This window comes from Sciurus vulgaris, assembly GCF_902686455.1.
Source record: "Sciurus vulgaris genome assembly, chromosome: 1".
In the NCBI taxonomy this organism is placed as follows: Eukaryota; Metazoa; Chordata; class Mammalia; order Rodentia; family Sciuridae; genus Sciurus; species Sciurus vulgaris.
In genome coordinates, this window is record NC_136461.1 from 84,079,824 (window position 1) to 84,088,708 (window position 8,885).

An 8,885-nucleotide genomic window follows, 5' to 3' on the forward strand; every position below is an offset into this window, starting at 1 on the left:
TGAAATAATAAATTCCTATTTGTGTCTGAGTATTCCAAAATAGCTTGTAAGAATAGAAAAATCTGACAGTTGCAGAGAAAAAAGAGAAAAAAAAAAAAAAAGTGAAAATAGCTGAATATGCCCAATCTTGTATTTATCCATTCAGGCTATAAATGGTGTCATTGTTGAAGAAAAAAAAAAAGTTAAGATATTTTCTTCAGAGAAAAAAAACATTTTTCTTAGAGAAAAATGGCATTTATTTTATAATAAATACAAATGTGGCAAACTAATCTTATTCCCTTATATTGGTGACTAGTAAAAACATAATAGTGGTTTATCATTCACTCAATCTACAAATGCAAGTCCCATCATGGGCTAGACCCAGAGTGGAGCACGGATGGAAATAAACTAAAGCAGGAATAAAATGAAATAAATAAAAGAAAAATTAACTGTCTAGAAATACTCATGTTCACTAATAATCAATAAATACAACTTTAAAATTGCAGTAAGATACTGTTTTTCATCATTCAACTCAACAGTAAAGAAGAAACTTTTTCACAATAATATACAGGATGGTATATAATAAATAGGACTTGTGTTCAATTACCGGTTGGAGCATAAATTAGAAAAATCTTTCTAGAATATAATCTGGAAAATGTATTAAAAGAATTAAATTCACATCTTTTTTTTTTTTTTTTTCCCAGTCCACAGCACCTTCCATTTTATTGTTTTATTTACAAACAGAGTGAAGTCAATTGGGCAAATCAGGGGTTGGAATCAGTCTGGGCCATCCAAATGTGGAGTGGTTCCTGGATCGGGTCAGTCTCCACCATGAAGACTGTCTCTTCTATCCTTTTCTTGCCCCTTGACAGTGGCCCCTCGATTCCTAAGGGCAATCTCACCTGCTGCTCCTGAGCCCTTTAATGAGGACAGATGGTTCCTGGGGAACAGGGTGGTATGAGGGCTGGGGCCTCCTCAGTTTGTGTAAACCTGAGTTCTGATCACTCATATGCTTTCCTTCTGTATCTTGAGGTCCTGAGTATTAATGTTGGCATCACCCACCTGACCATCCTCATATACAAAGAAGAACCTTGTGCAGACATGGTTGGACACAGGGCACACCCAAATGTTCCCATGTTTCTGGAGGTCCTTAGATGTAATCACTTCACAAAGTGCTATACAATTAAGATTCCGACTCTGCAGGAAACTTGACTGAATGGATCGAGTCTGGGGGATGGTATTCATCCTGTTATATCTCTGGACCAGCTCATCCTTGGAGGGCATCCTGTGCTGTCCTTTTCCCATTCCTGCAGTTTGGTGTAGGATGCATTGACCAGCCCATTGCACAGGATTGAATGCCAGTTCTTGATGTTGGACCCATGGAAGGCAAAGATGCTGCGGTAGAGCTTCTTGGCGGTCCAGAACCAAGTCTCCTTGGCAGAAGAGCTGCTCAGCAGGAAGAACTGGTGTGAGGTGTGCATGAACTTCAGCCTGCTGAGAGGTAGTTTGACAATGTGTGACCTGTTGCTAGAGATGATCCACTACAGGAGAGGATGAACCAGGGAGTCCAGCTTGTCCATCTGCTTCTTGATTTCTTAAATATGAGCCCTGGTTCATCTCCCAGATGGACATTACACTATCCAGAGCTTTCTGAAGCCACTCGTAATTCTTCTTAGGGTTACAGACCAGAGTCTTGGGATCAGTGGGGTCCACCATGGAGGGGTAAGGCTCAAAGATGATACTCTTTCTAGGGGATTCCAAAGTTGTCCTACACATGGCCACCAGCAGATCCACCACCTCTGCTCCAGTAGCCATCTCCTCTGCTGCTCCAGACATGACCCCAATGTGTAGGAGGAGAAGACGCACAGTTCACGAGTGCAGACAGCTGGCTTGAGCATGGAACCATTCTGGAAGACATGCTGCTCATCACACACCACACAATACTCATTCAATGTTGGAATCCTCTGCTCTACATACTTCATGATCTGAACAAGGAATCCATACTCCAGAGTGGGAATGTTCTTGCAGTGATCACTGACCAAAGGAGAGCTCTGTGCTGGAGGAGGAAGGCCCACATGCTGAGGGCACAGGAGACCTGCCTGGGGGCTGGGAGGGTAGCTGAACACCTCCACTTTGGGGTTCTTCATAGTACAGGAGATGGAACGATTCATGCGGCACCCAACTTGAAGCTCTGGTACACCCAGTTTGCCTTTCAGCATGGAGTCCTGTATGATGGGGAAACTGGGAGAATTGGGGATGGGTGAGAAGATGCTGAGGCCAGCTAGGAACTTCTTGATGGTACCACTTGCCTTGAACCAGCTGTGCCTCTTCTCCTGCTGGATCTTCAAGAAATGATTGCTCAGATGTTTTCATTGTTGGGATGTGAACACACCCAGGATCTTTTTCAACTGAAGACACAGTCCAAACCCTTCCTTATTCGATGGCTGGAAAACCTCAATTGATGGTTTTGGTCCATTGAGGTTTTGGGAGAGAGAAAATCGCAGAACAATAGGTTCTGTCCAAGGACCTTCCAGGCTGTAGATACTTCCTCATCGAGGAAGCTGATGTTGATGTGTAGATCAATGTCCACCTCACCGATAGTTCCATATTCTCTGATGGATACAGAGTTCTCACTGTAGATCTCCTTCACAGCTTCAATGTCTACATCAAGCTGTGGGTATCAATACAGGTCAGCAGTACAGCTCCCCTGAACTCCATAGAGAAATTCCTCTGATTCATTATCTCCTTCTGAACCATCATCATTCCAGAACTCACCTTTAATATCCATTGGGTTAGTAGGTCACAAACACTTCCAGGTCAGTGCTAGGCAGCACCCCTCCATACCACCAGTTGAACTGAGACCAACAAGATGGGCATTTAGGAGGCCACAAAGGGAGGGAGGTGATGTTAGCAGCAACTGGATATCTGCTGGGGATATCAGGCTCTGCTATTGTGGTAACAGGTCACTGTTATGTATACACATTCACTTTTATGTGTCCTTCTTTAACGGTAATGAGCCATGCCGGGTGCAGTGGTACAGGCCTGTGATCCCAGCGACTTGGGAGGCTTCAAGAGCAGATGAGAACCAGAATATGAAGATCTGAGGTTGGGCTTGTGAAGTTTGAAAATAAACAGTCAAGTGCTGATCTGGATAATCACAGAGGAATAAAGAGGGAGGCACTAAGTCCAGGCTGGGTTGTCTTGGAGGAGCGTGGTAGGATGATGGCCTTGCAGGCCAGAAGTAGTATTTCAAGGTCTTTATCACTGTAGAAGTCAAGAAAAACTCAGCGTCTTTCCAAGGGCTGTTGCTGCTTGGTGTCTGGGCGACCCCGGCTGCGCTGAGGGGAAGAGCGGCCAGGGGCGCTCCGCGGGGGCGGAGCCTTAAATTCACATCTTATGGAACAAATCCAGCTCCTGAAATTCCAAATAAGGAAATAGATTATTAGATCTTCATAAATGGAGCAATAAGGATGCTCACTACATCACTGACAGCAAGAATTCTCTACAGTTAGTGAAAAAAGAAAAACACAAAATTTGAGTACAGCATATGTCATTGTAAATAAGGCATCTATGTACAAGAAAATAGACACAAGTGGAAGTGTAGAAAATAAGATCATACTTTTAATTTTCTTAATTTTGTTTCTTGATACATTCTAAAGTTTTATGCTGAACGTGTAACATCTTCAATTAAAAAATAGACTTAATTTATCAGCTGTAATCTATCTCAATTTGGCACAAACCTTGTGTACTCTATCTCCCTCTCCCTCTCTCTCTCTCTCTCCCCTCCCTCCCTCCCTCTCTCCCCTCTCCCTCTCCCTCTCCCCTCTCTCTCTCCCTCCTCTCTCTCTCCTCTCTCTCCCTCCTCTCTCTCTCCTCTCTCTCCTTCCTCTCTCTCTCTCTCTCCTCTCTCCCCCCCTCTCTCTCTCTCTCTCTCTCATTACTACCGGCCATCACTAAATTGCTCTCCACTCATACCTGGATAAAACATCATACATGAGAGTGTAGAATTAGCTTGCTGAGAAGCTGCTGAGCTGAGAAGTCAGATGAAGAATTAGTACTGATACATGCTACAGCATAAATGAACCTTGAAAACAATACGATAAATAAGAGAAGCCAGTCACACAAGGTAATATACTGTATCGTTCTCTTTCTATAAAATGACAGAATGGATAAATCTATAGGACTAGAAAGATTAGTGGGTGTAAGGAGCTAGAGGAAAGAATTTTGGGGAAGTGTAACTAATGAATGAGGGATTCTTTTTAAGGTGCTAAACATGTTCTCAAATTATAGAGTGGTGACTGTTGCACAACTCTGTAAATATACTAAATAAAAAACAGTAAGTTCTGCATTTTAATGGATGGATGTTTAATATGTATGTATTTTTAATATCTCAGTCATGTTTTTATTTTTAAAAAACAGATCATTATGAAGTTCAAGCGTCGGTTTTTTCAAGATGGCGGCCTAGAGGGTGGCTGCATTACGTGTTGCTCCAGAACTAGGATTCAAGAGAGGAGATATTGAGACGCTTGGGACCAACTCAAAGTAGCCGGGTGACTCTCACCCCCTGGGGGGGCATCCGGATGGGAGGGGGTCCCGGAACGCAGGAAAACTTTGTGAAGTAGAACTGACGGCGAGACGCCCCTCCCCCCGCTGGAGCGCCATAGAGGAGGCCGCTCGGCACAGCGCTGGGACTCGGAGCAGCCACTGGGGCTCCGGCGGCTGCCGGGGGAGGACGTGGCGGGGAGAACTGTGTGGACTCAGGACACCGGGGCCTGCCCTAAGGAGGAGGAGAGGAGCGTGGCCACTTGGATCGGAGGAGACTGCACCAGAGCTGCAGGCGGTTGCCAGAGGAGAAGCCGCGCGGCGAGCTGGTTGGAATCAGAACGACGCTTCTAAACACCGGGGCCTGCCCTGAGGACAAGGAGGAAGAGGAGCGGCCCGCTTGGATTCGGGTGACTACACGGGAACTACAGGCGGTTGCCCAGAGAAGGGGCTGCGTGGCGAGCTGTTTGGACCTCTGACCACTTCTGAACCCCGGGCATGCCCGGAGGAGTAGGAGAAGGAGGAGAAGGAGCGCGGCGGGTCCTTTGGACTCGCAGTGACTGCATTAGCGCTCCAGGCGGCTGCTCAGAGGAGAAGGCGAAGTGGTGAGTTGTTTGGTCTTAAAGTGACAGCTCCTGAACACAGGGGGGCTGCCTGGAGGAGAAGCGTGGTGGGACGCTTGGTCTTGAGGGGCCACACCAGAGCTCCGGGCGGTGCCCAGAGGACCCGTGCAGCGGGTCAACGTGGATTCAAAGCCACTCAGAGGGACTGCTCCTGAACACCCGGGGGTTATCTGGAGAAGGAGGAGGAACGGGGAGGGTCACTTCGACTCGGAGTGATTGATTGCCCCAGGCTAGGGTGGTTGGTGGGAGGAGGAGGCACGAAGTGGTTTCTTGGACTCCTATGTGACCGCACCGGCATACTGGGCGGCTGTCTGGAGGAAGAGGCCTGTGGCGGGTCTCTGGGACTCAGAGCGATTGTTCGGGGCCACAGGTGGCTGCTCAGAGGAGGGGCCACGCAGCCAGGCGATTAGGTGCAGAACAGGGTCCCAGGATCTAGAGGCTTCTGGGTGGAAGAGCCGCACAGAGACAGGCTTAGGGCGGAGCGAAGGTTCCAGGCCTATGGGCAAATTCTCTGAGGAGGGGCAGCCTAAGGAGATTCATCTGCGAAGGGTGAGGCTCCCAGGCCCCAGGAGGTAGGGCCGGGCCCCTGGAAACGTTGCAGAGGAAGGCAGCCCAGCCCAGGCGGTTAGCTGTAAATTGAGGGGACCCTCTAGGAGGAAACTGACCAGCGAGACCTCCCACTGGGTGAGTCTTCCCTGCCTGGTGAGGTTTCCCCACAAGGACGGTTAAAACCAGAGACACAGGCCCAAACAGGCCTTGCCTCAGCCCACAGCCTAGGTCCCCTTTGGATGACCATTGGTCAACAAGTGGAGGCACCTCTGCCCACTAGCAGGGAATATACCCCACCTGAAGGCCACCACCCCTAGAGAGGCAGCTTCCTTGTGGAGCACCGCACTATCAACTTTCTCCAAGACTTCAGCCTACTGAAGGCTAAGAGGGGATATATATAGAAATCTTCAGGGTCATTGTAAATCAACAGAGGAAATCTGCAATATCTCAGCGGTCCACTGATATCTGAACAACATGAGAAAACAAGGAAAGAAAATGCTGCAAACAAATCTAGATGTTACATCAATAAAACCCAATGACAGCATGGCAGAAGAAATGACAGAAAAGGAGTTCAGAATGTACATAATTAAAATGATCAGAGAAGCAAACGAGGAGATGAAAGAGCAAATGCAAGCATTGAATGATGAGATGAAAGAGCAAATGCAAGCATTGATTGATCGCACCAATCGACAGTTAAAAGAGCAAATACAGGAAGCAAAAGATCATTTCAATAAAGAGTTAGAGATATTGAAAAAAAAACCAAACAGAAATTCTTGACATGAAGGAAACAATAAACCAAATTAAGAACTCCATAGAAAGCATATCCAATAGGATAGAACACCTGGAAGACAGAACCTCAGACATTGAAGACAAAATATTTAACCTTGAAAACAAAGTTGAACAAACAGAGAAGATGGTAAGAAATCATGAACAGAATCTACAAGAACTATGGGATATCATGAAAAGGCCAAATTTAAGAATTATTGGGATTGAGGAAGGCCTAGAGAAACAAGCCAAAGGAATGAACAACCTATTCAATGAAATAATATCAGAAAAATTTCCCAAATCTGAAGAATGAATGGAAAATCAAGTTCAAGAGGCTTACAGGACTCCAAATACACAAAATTACAACAGACCCACACCAAGGCACATTATAATGAAAATACCTAACATACAAGATAAAGACAGAATTTTAAAGGCTGTGAGAGAAAAGAACCAAATTACATTCAGGGGGAAACCAATACGCATATCAGCAGATTTTTCAATCCAGACCCTAAAAGCTAGAAGGGCCTGGAACAACATTTTTCAAGCCCTGAAAGAAAATGGATGCCAACCAAGAATCTTATACCCAGCAAAACTTACCTTCAAATTTGACGATGAAATAAAATCCTTCCATGATAAACAAAAGCTAAAAGAATTTACAAAAAGAAAGCCAGCATTACAGAACATTCTCAACAAAATATTCCATGAGGAAGAGATGAAAAACAAAGAAGCAAATCAGCAAAGGGAGGAATTATCCTAAAGGAATTGTCAAATAAAGGAGGAAACAAGTTGTGTCAAACAAATAAATAAACAAAATTTTAAAAATGAACCAAATGACCGGGAAACCAAATCATTTCTCTATAATAACCCTGAATGTTAATGGCCTGAATTCATCAATCAAAAGACATAGACTGGCAGACTGGATTAAAAAGAAAGATCCAACAATATGTTGCCTGCAAGAGACTCACCTCATAGAAAAGATACCCATAGATTAAAGGTGAAAGGATGGGGAAAAACATACCATGCACATGGACTCAGCAAAAAAGCTGGAGTATCCATCCTCATTTCAGATAATGTGGACTTCAAGCCAAAGTTAGTCAGAAGGGATAAAGAAGGTCATTTCATACTGCTTAAGGGAAGCATAAATCAGCAAGATATAACAATCATAAACATCTATGCCCCAAACAGTGGCTCATCCATGTATGTCAAACAAATCCTTCTCAATTTCAGAAACCAAATAGACCACAACACAATAATACTAGGTGATTTTAACACGCCACTCTCACCACTGGACAGATCTTCCAGACAAAAACTGAGCAAAGAAACCATAGATCTCAACAACACAATCAATAATTTAGACTTAATGGACATTTATAGAATATTCCATCCAACCAAGAGGGAATACACTTTCTTCTCAGCAGCACATGGATCCTTCTCTAAAATAGACCATATATTATGCCACAAAGCTAATGTTAGCAAATACAAGAAGATAGAGACACTAGCATGTATTCTATCAGATCATAATGGATTGAAGTTAGAAATAAATGAAAGAGTAAAACACAGAAACTATTCCAACATCTGGAGATTAAACAATATGCTATTATATGATGAATGGATAACAGAAGATATTAGGAAGGAAATTAAAAAATTCTTAGAGGTAAATGAGAACAAAGAAATATCATATCAAAATCTCTGGGACACTATGAAAGCAGTACTTAGAGGAAAATTTATTTCATGGAGCGCATTTAATAAAAGAAGTAAAACTCAACAAATAAACGACCTAACACTATGGCTCAAAGCCCTAGAAAAAAGAACAGACCAGCACCAAAAGTAGTAGAAGACAGGAAATAGTTAAACTCAGAGCTGAAATCAACCAAATTGAAACAAAAGAAACAATACAAAAATTGACAAAATAAATAGTTGGTTCTTCGAAAAAATAAACAAAATTGATAAACCTTTAGCCACACTAACAAAGAGAAGACGAGAGAAAACCCAAATCACTAAAATTCGGAATGAACAAGGAAATATCACAACAGACAGGATTGATATACAAAACATAATTAGAAGCTATTTTGAAAATCTATACTCCAACAAAATAGAAAATTTCGAAGACATCAACAGGTTTCTAGAGACATATGAATTGCCTAAACTGAACGAGGAGGACATAAGCAATTTAAATAGATCAATTTCAAGTACTGAAATAGAAGAAGTCATCAAAAGCCTACCAACAAAGAAAAGTCCGGGACCAGATGGGTTCTCAGCCGAGTTCTACAAAACCTTTAAGGAAGAGCTCATTCCAATACTTCTCAAAGTATTCCATAAAATAGAAGAGGAGGGAACCCTCCCAAACTCATTCTATGAAGCCAATATCACCCTGATACCTAAACCAGGCAGAGACTCATCAAGGAAAGAAAATTTCAGACCAATATC

General features: G+C 43.6%; 1 pseudogene across 1 annotated transcript; it reads right to left on the reverse strand.

Moving 5' to 3' along the window:
* Window positions 1–954: 954 nt before the first annotated feature.
* Window positions 955–2,823, reverse strand: LOC306640865 (protein mono-ADP-ribosyltransferase PARP6-like; annotated as a pseudogene). The gene has a single exon. The product of its transcript is annotated as a protein mono-ADP-ribosyltransferase PARP6-like (transcript).
* Window positions 2,824–8,885: the final 6,062 nt, after the last annotated feature.